At 37.3% G+C, this 9152-nt stretch overlaps 1 long non-coding RNA gene across 1 annotated transcript in view; it reads right to left on the bottom strand.

Annotated features, from left to right (window-relative positions):
• Positions 1–297: 297 nt before the first annotated feature.
• Positions 298–9152, bottom strand: part of LOC125321684 — a 52116-nt gene continuing 43261 nt past the window's right edge. Inside the window, exons 5-6 of the long non-coding RNA XR_007201645.1 lie at positions 1945–2375; positions 298–511 (exon numbers count right to left, since the gene is read on the bottom strand). This is a non-coding gene — a long non-coding RNA (uncharacterized LOC125321684). The remainder of the gene's footprint in view (positions 512–1944; positions 2376–9152) is intronic.

Here is a 9152-nt window from a genome sequence, read left to right as displayed (position 1 = left end):
AAAAACTTTCAGAAAATTGGCTGCATTTTGCAATCTTTTCACAACATTCTTTATGTCTTTTCTAACTGGGGTTATATACTGTGTTGCTTATGGTCACATTCCACACCAAAAATAGGATTCTAAAACCTCTGAGACTGCTTCTTTTTGGCAAAAATGATTATATGAAAGCTGAATTTGTCTTCCAACACACTTGACATAAATGGAGAACATTTTTATTTGCACTTAAGGCAGCTTTCACAGGTGCTTAAAGGTGCTTAAAATAGTGGCAAGATAAATTCATACTTTCTGATTCTTGTGTCCAAGGTTTAATATGATAGATGAAAAAAAAAAAAAAAAAGAAAGACAGAGGAATGTCTTGTTAATTACAACATTATCTTTTTTATATATAAGTTTGTCCTTCCTAGGATGTAAGTCTATTCTAGTAATTTGATGCGACACTGAAGTGCTTAAGGAAAATCAATGATGTAGATGCCAAGACAGAGTGCAGGCGCCTTAGAAAGTTCTGTCCAATCTGCAGGAAACAAAAATGAATTATCAGTGATGGTGATAGCCCATGTGATAAAAAACAATAAAAGAACAAGTTATAGCTCAACACTGTTCATTCAAATATTTAAGGTCCTTATGCAAGTATAAGAAATGGGAAGAACATATGATTTTCTTAGATCACTTTCACTGCATGAGGCATTGGCACTGCACTTCACTGGAGTGCAAAAATGCCAGCAAAGCTATAAGTCAGGTATTTGTAGTTTATTTTATTAGTACTACGCTGAACCGCAAAATAGATAAAACAGTTTTATGGCTTACATCTGGTTGAATAATAAAACATATGGCTCTGGAGTAAAGCATGTGCAGCTGTAATTTACTGTAAATATCCAACTCAAGATAGCTATGGAGATAAAAAACTTATGGCACGCACTCAGGGTTTATCCCACTATCCATCACTACTTGAATATTTATGACACTCTGACATTTGTGGTTTATATGTTAATTAACTATGTTTTAGGAGTTTTCTTTAGGGCATTTTCTTCTATGTACAACAGATATGAGTTTACAAGTAGTGGACACTTTTTCTCCCAATATACTGGTTTAGCACATCCTTCATTACAGAGTGATCGTAAAAATAGGGTTACTATTGATATTGTAGGACATTTTCCAGTGTAGACTAAAATGTGACATCTTTCTAATGATTTATTTTAAAAATCCTTCTTTAATCATATTTTCTATGAACATGGACAAAGAGTTTCTTCTCTTGTTTTATTCTTTTGGGTAGTTCTGATAATAACAAAAGATTAAAATAATAAAGCTTTGTTGCTTTTGGGGCAATACAACAAAATGTGGAATTTTTTTTTTTTTTATCTTTTTATATTTTGCATTCAAAAATCAAGAATACTGAACCTTTTTGGACCCTTTCATACAATTGTCTGTGACTGGACTGATAGGTAGTGTTTTTTGTTTGTGTTTTGGATTGACCTTTCTTTAATCATTTGATTGATTAGATGCGTTCTGTCTGAATTATTCCATCAACTTAAGTTCTAGCCAGACTGCAGTTCTGAATTTGGCATCTTAGCTTCAGAACTTGTTTCTGTGACTTTGGACAGGGATCTATGTCACAGCCCAGGTTAGAGAGAACTTTATTCCTGGTTTGAATCTGGATGTGGACAAAAGGGATTACACACCAGTGATACTACAATCACTATATCTGTATTGCAGTAAAATGTGGCATCAGACTTTGAAAGTTGTATTGATACCAATCAGCATTGATGCTAACAGCTAGACTGAACCCCAGCTACTGCTGAACCCAGAATACCGCTTTATTATTCCACTATCCCCTCCCATGGGCCTCTGGCACACTTTTGCTGTGCACCTAAATCTCCTTTCCAATTGCTGAAAGGTCTTAATGGATTTCTCTTAGCATCTAGTATCTCCTGCAGGCATGTGTCATACCTGTGAATAAAGGAATGCCATAGACACATAGATGGACTTCTTTTCTTCCTCTTTTCTCTATAGTTTTCCTCATTTTCAATACTCTTGTGGGAGAGATGCCACAGCATTGAATATTGACTTGAGTTTGACAGTTTCTACCTTCCCAGACACAGTAGTGAGTGGTAAAATTATCTCCAGGCTTCCTTAGTGGAACAGAGTTTTGCTTGGGAATACAGTTGTGCTTATGGAAACTGAGCTTGCTGATCCATTAGTCAGTGTCAGAAGGAATATCAGTGACTGAAGTAGTGAAAATAATTGCAAGAGAAGTCTGGAACAAGTGAAAGATGAAACCCTGTGTTTATCCAAAGAAGATTCCTGTAGTCAATATGAAACAGGGAGGCAATTGCTATCTCAGTTTGTCTGGAAAAACGTTCATGGGTATGTGACTGCTCCTGTAGAGAAAAAAAAAAGAGAAAAATCAGAAGTCTCTATGAGACCCGGTGACACTGGGTCTGTTGTTGCAACTTATTTTCCCTTTCCTGCTCTGATAAATGCTTGTCCCAAGATCTTACTCCAATCAAAACTCCGTACCTGAGGGGTGATTCATTATATAGTGCCGTCTTTTGGAGTTGTCTCTGAAAAACAGTTGCAGTTTTAAGGCAAAACAAAATGCAGTATGGATCCTTTAGGTGAAGTGAAGGGTAATAAGCAATACATATTTCCATAGGAATCCCATATGCGTAAGCAAGGACTTTCTGTTCTGTAGGACATTTAGTGATACTTTCTATGAAATCTAATCAGTTAGTGTCAATGCTATTTCATGCATGAGTTCTTCTCTTCTGTTACTCTAAGGCATTTTGCAACACCCCGTGTTTTATATGGACTGTGATCCAGCCAAGGATATGCTCATGCGTGGCTCCAGTGAGCTGCAAGCTGTGTGAGAAATGTTTGGTGTAACTTTAGTTTCTCCTATGGAGTGATGTATTATTCTGGGTTAGACATGGGGTTGAAGCTGTTGCTACCCAGGATTTTTTGTCGTTTCTGTGTGTCTAAGTCCTGATGCAAATATTTTTCTTTTTCAAAAGAGATGGGTTTTAATTCAGTGAGGTGTCTGGCCAGAGAAGTGCCAGGTACGTTTCAGAGTTGATGCCGTTGAATTACTACTGCAATTTTTCTTCAACAGCTGGGGGGAGCAGGAGAGCCGGATTCTCTACCTGGCCCCATATTAGAATTCTCACCCCAATCATTTGCTCTAAAGGAACATAAGGAAATCAAGAGGATGAAAATTAATCAAACAAAGAAGAAAGACTTACCCTCCCCCCCAACCATTGAAAGGCTTATCTTAAAGCAATTTCACAAGAAAATAAGATCAAAACCAAAGCAAATTGCATGCAACCTACGAACTCAGAAAAGCAACAATTACACAAGAGACTACACAAAAGACTATGCCCTATCATTAACTCTTCTTACTCAGCTACATTCTCAGTCAGTAATTATGACAGTCATGAACAGAAAATAGATTGATCACTGCAGAATCGCTTGGAAGACAAAGGAGAAAAAACCAACACATAAACCCAAAACAAAACAATAAGAAAATTTCTTATCAATAAAATTTCTGCCAAGCTACAGAAACAAATGAAATGCAAATTTAACAAATTAACTATGTGATTAACACACAGTGGGATCACTTCAGGCATTTTGCTTTGCTTCTTGCCAGAATGTAATCCTAGTGAGAGTTATTGCTGCATCAATATTTCCACAATGGTATCATAAAGAGAATTCAATGACATTATAGAAACTGCAGCCCTGTACTTTCAAAGCTGTAGTTTGAAACAAATTAGTGTTTTAAACATTAAGGCACTTTCATACTACTTGTTATATACCTTAGAGGGCAGAAGAAAAAAACTCAGCGGTCTTCTGGAGCCAATTGTGGGCTTGAATTTGACATCACTTTCATTCTGTTCCTTTTGAAAGCTGTCTTTGAGGCAGTGTTAGGCTCAACCTCTTTAGAATGATAAAAGCCTCCCATCAGTGTTGACTGGTCTGTAGGTTGGGATGCTAAAGCTTAAATGAAATGTATATTACCAAGTGTACACAGAATTCAGAATAAAACCAAAAAAAATCCCTTTCTGATGCCTGCATTGGGGCCAGTGTTAAATAATCCAGCTCTTGTGGAGATTGTGGGAGGAAGGGAAGCCTTCTGTGTGCATCTAGTATTTTAGGAAGCTGAAGTTCATCTCCCTCCTGTGTGAAAGCAGATCTTTAAAAAGGATTGAACAGCAAACTATATTTAAATCAATGTCACCAACGCCACTTAATCACATGCAAGCTTAATAATTAAAATCACCCTTTGAATATAATTTTCAAACTAAAGAATGAGCAGTGGATTTTATTAATGATAGACTCTTACACTACTTTTTTTTCTTTCTTATTTCAGTCAGCTGTAGGTTTGTGTCCTAAAAGGTTTTACATGCAGATGTAAGGAAAACGTAGTGCTTACTCAAGCCAGCGGGGGATGATGGCTTAGACATTTTTGTGGCTGCTGTTAGGATTGCGAAACATCTTTAGTGCCACTTCACAGGATACTTCATTTCTTTTTTCAGACTTTCCCTATATAACGTCCAATTATCAGATTTTATGTGAGTGAAGCGATTCTCACTCTGAATGCATATTAAAGAGAACACATGTTTTCATTTTATGGACCTGTAACACTGAATCTTTACTAAAAGAGAATAAAATACTTATGAAAGGTTGTTACAGAGAGTGCACAGAAAAAGCAGTCTGGGTCTTATTTGCCAATTCCTTTGAGCAGTTACATTCCTCCTCCCATGTATCAATACACATGAATTTTCACTTATCATAGTTTCACTAAAAATTGCTGCTACACTGGTGATCAGTAGAATCAATAGAGCCTTAACATAGATGGAAAAGGAGTAAAGACCACACTCTCAGCCACAGTGAAACGCTGAGGAATATGATGGGTTGAGAGGGGTTCTGAGAAATCTGAGAAAGGCTGCTGCTAACACAGACGTAATTCAGCACAAAGCCATGGCTCCCATGCACTGTAGTAGCTGGTGCTGACCATTTTGGCTACTTCTGCAGTAGTAAATGAAACATGTCTGGGACTGTTCTCTGGCCAGCTGACAGGGAACAGCTAATGCCAGTGCTATTAAACTCTTCTTTCTCTCCTACTAGGAATTGTCTCTGGCCAATGCTAACTCCTGAGCCATGCCCAGGCACAGGCCAAAAATGTGTCGCTGGGTGCTGTGATGCTGGTACTCACTTAACAGCATTTACAGTCTATATTCAGTGCCTAGATATGTCTCTGGGTATGTGTCTTGGGACAATTGATTTTATTAGCTGGAATGTAACCTAAACACTGAGCACAAGAAGTGGGTGCTGTCTTGATGTTTAACCTTCAGTTTATTAGGTGAAAATCTCTTATGTTTGTTTCTTATCTATGAAATGAACAAAAGCATTTTTGTACTTCACAGGCTACCAGGAGAATAAACATAATAAAAGACTAGGAATGGTATGATCGTGAGGCCTCTGATTTCTGTAATCAGAATAACTACATCCCTTCCTGTCCCATACTGTTTGTTCCATTCCAGAAGTTGAAAGGAATGAAGCAGATTAAAGTAGGATAACGGGTTGCTAGCTCAGAGAATTCCTTTGCCATCTGGGGAAATGTGTCAATTTTTCAGCTCTGCTTTCTCTACCAGATTGTGGTTACTGTTTTGGACCAGTATGTGTAAAAAAAAAAACAAACCCTGCCTTTCCCCCATACTGAAAAGTCAACATTTTATTAATCCTATAATTCTTTTAATAGAATTTGTAAAGGAAAATTCTCTTCTTTTTAATAATCAGCCAGCCTAAATTCCAGCTTGGAATGTGCTCTTGTAGCCAAGGCATAAGTATAAAACCAGTGAAAAGGAGAGAAGAGATTTACAATGGAAATTCTGACAATCACTTTGCAATAATAGAGCTTGGAGACACCTGCTTTAATCAAGGTGGTGTGAATATTTAAAGTGGTCTATTTCTTGATTTTCAGTTCAGCTGATGAAATCATAATTTCCAGTGAAATAATTTTTTTCTTAGGGATGCATGAGGGAGAAAAAAGTGAATGATCCTAATTTTCTATTCACTTGGTAGAAATAGATTATAGCTTTTTTAACCCTCTTGATTCCAGGGCTGGCAGATGGAGCTGAAGGAATTGCTTTTGTTTAGAAGTGATTCTTTTGAGTGATAGTGCAGTGCAGATACAAGGCTGGCTTGGGGTAACAATAATTCATGTAGTATAACCACAGCATGGTTTCTCTCTGATGTGGGAATGATTTGTTAAACTTTCTTTGAATTCGGTAGCCATTCTTGTGCTGTAAATAACACAAAATAATTTGGGCTTCTGAAGAAAGACAATTGTTCGTTGGGGAGGCTGACTCACACTACTTTGGTCTTTACTTCCATCAGCAGTGGAGTGGTGCTACTGGTTTTCAGGTGCTGTATACCAATTCTTGCCATGCTGAATGAAGATACGTTACTAAGGATAGCATATCCAAAAGAATCCATAATGACAGGTGTACCTTTTGTCATGGTATAACCCCAGCTGGCAGCTCAGCCCCACTCAGCTGCTCACTCACTGCCCCTGGTGGGATGGGGGAGAGAATTGAAAAAGTGAGAAGACTCATGGATTGAGATAAAGACAGTTTAATAGGGAAAGCCGTGCATGCACACAAAGCAAAACAAGGAATTAATTCACTGCCTCCCATGGGCGAGCAGGTGTTCAGCCATGTCCAGGAAAGTGGGTGAGGAGGGTGAGAAGCAGAAAAGGCTTTGACACGTGCAAGTGCTGCTCAGCAATAGCACAAGGCATCTACATAAAATCAACACTGGTTTTAGTACAACTCTAAACATAGCCCCATACCTGTTACTCTGAAGAAAATTAATTCTACCTCAGCCAAAACCAGCACACTTTTTCAAACAATGAGTTATATTGTCATGCAGGATAGCTTAAGAAGGTCCACAAACTTCCAGAGAGCCATGTCATTTAGTTTACCAAGGATTTGTTTCAGCACTGCAAAATAGTTGGCTTATTTAGAGAACCACTTTAGAAAGATATATGACCAACAAATCCATGGGAAGACCACATGCCTTGTGAATGTAATTGTGAATTACATATCATGTCCTATGAAGAAACTGGAGAAAAATGTATGACTGGGAAGAAGGGTCGTGAAGTCAAAATAAGACTCCATAAAGAGTTAGTGTTATCTGATGTACCAACACTATCAATAGTACAGGATATATACCATAATCATAATTATTATGTCAAAAGATTAGAATGCTAAGAGGATAAAGCAAAGGGAATGCTACTTTACCTGTCTTGGTAGCTTAATACTTTTTTCCGTACTACTCTGTTTTAGTACTGTGTTGCATTCTTTATTTTTCCAGTTTCTTGGTCAGTTAACATAAATATGGTAAGACTCACCAGTGCCCGACTGTGGCTTTTTAGCTGGTTTTCCCCAATTCATTGTCAGTTGCTTCTCTGGCTAGTGTCTATTATTTAGATAATAATATAAAGCTCCAAGAAATAACATGCAATGTCTACTGGATGGAAAATTAATTACTTTTTCACTATGGCCTAATTGTGCTGTTCAGTTCTGCCTTGCTTTATTTGATCTGATTTGACCTTCTTATTCTGTGACTATAGAAACAACTTGAAACATGTGAGGCACAGCAGTAAAGGATGCCTTTCTCTAATTCCCTTTGCTGCTTTCTTACTATTATTTCTTGCTATTATTTGATTTCACTAGATTTTCCTCCTGTTCAGGTCTTCTAGTTTCTTACCAAGGTGTGAAGTTCTGTTTCTTGTAGTTTTTTTTATCTTTCCTCATGCTTTTTCTTGCTTGGTGGCTGTTGACTCTTTAATTGGCATAAACATGATTCCTCCAAACATCTATGGTCAATGAACATTACCTCTTCTTCAGTGCCCCAAACTGACATACTTTTATCTACGTTGTTATCTGCAAATAATACTTGTTATCCAAGTAAACAGTAGTGACTTTCTGTCCTGGACCTTGCTCAGCTTCATGGTTTAATTAAGAACTCAGATTTAAGAAGAAATTTAGTAGTGTCATAAACTAAAAAATGTGCAAACTCTTCGGAGGACAGTAGTAGTGTTCAAGATGGTCATGATAAACTGTGAAAAGCAATTTTCAAACTAAATTTTCAAACTATATTTATCAATATAAATAAAGTGTTATGCCTAGGAAGAAGGAAAAAATGAAATAAAAAACCCACCAAATATGAAAAAGGGATTAAATAGCTGGCAATTAATCCACAAAATAGAAGGCAGAAGGCTATCTTGTATCATATATATTGTACCTTAATAAGACTTAGTAACATTTATGTCAATATTATGCAGTCAGGAGAAATTCCATGGATTCTGGTATATGTGCATGACTCTGGCAAATCCACATTCGGATGGGACCCACATGCACACAAGCTTCTACATAGCAGGAGTCCTGTCTCCATAAATAGACACTGTGTCTGTGCCACACTGCTCTTTGAAGAATGGTGACGGTAGGACACTGCAATATCCCACAGCAAGCACTCATCAAATACAAAACTTTGCAGCATCCATTGTGCAACTACAGCAAAAGAAAAAAGGAATTCTGTTCAGGAATATACTGATTGGAGTATTGTGCCCATGAAAGGGCAGGTAATTATTTACTTCCCATTGGTATTTAAGTTTCATCAGCCCAAGTCTCATCTTCCTAGGCAGCTGTCACACTTCAGGAAAAACTGTCAAGAATCTATAAAACAGTATCAAGAAGAAAAAGAGGTTAGATAGCTATCCTGTGATGATGGGAATGGAGTTTGCTTAGTCTAAAATAGGAAAGACTAAAGAGGGACATGATTACATTATCTTCTAACGTGCAAAAGATGTTACAAAGATGGTGGCAATTAATTGTTTAAAATCACCCAATGATGGAAAGATGTGAAATATATTCCTTCACAATTTCTGAGGAAATAGAATGGCTATAAGAACCAAAAGAGGCTCGAATAGGCTTCCTAGAGGGACTGTGGACTCTGCTATATAAGGTTTAGGACAATATACACCCATTGTGTAGATCTTGCCCTGCTACTGTAGGATGTACTAAAAAAGTGTCTTCCAGCTCAATAAATGAAAAAAGAGACAGCATGAGACGATACTGAGATATTGTATTACTTGG

The sequence above is a fragment of the Corvus hawaiiensis genome, chromosome 2 (genome assembly GCF_020740725.1).
Source record: "Corvus hawaiiensis isolate bCorHaw1 chromosome 2, bCorHaw1.pri.cur, whole genome shotgun sequence".
Classification (NCBI taxonomy): Eukaryota; Metazoa; Chordata; class Aves; order Passeriformes; family Corvidae; genus Corvus; species Corvus hawaiiensis.
The sequence above is the reverse complement of the archived record's forward strand: the minus strand, read 5'-3'. Positions and strand labels throughout refer to the sequence as shown.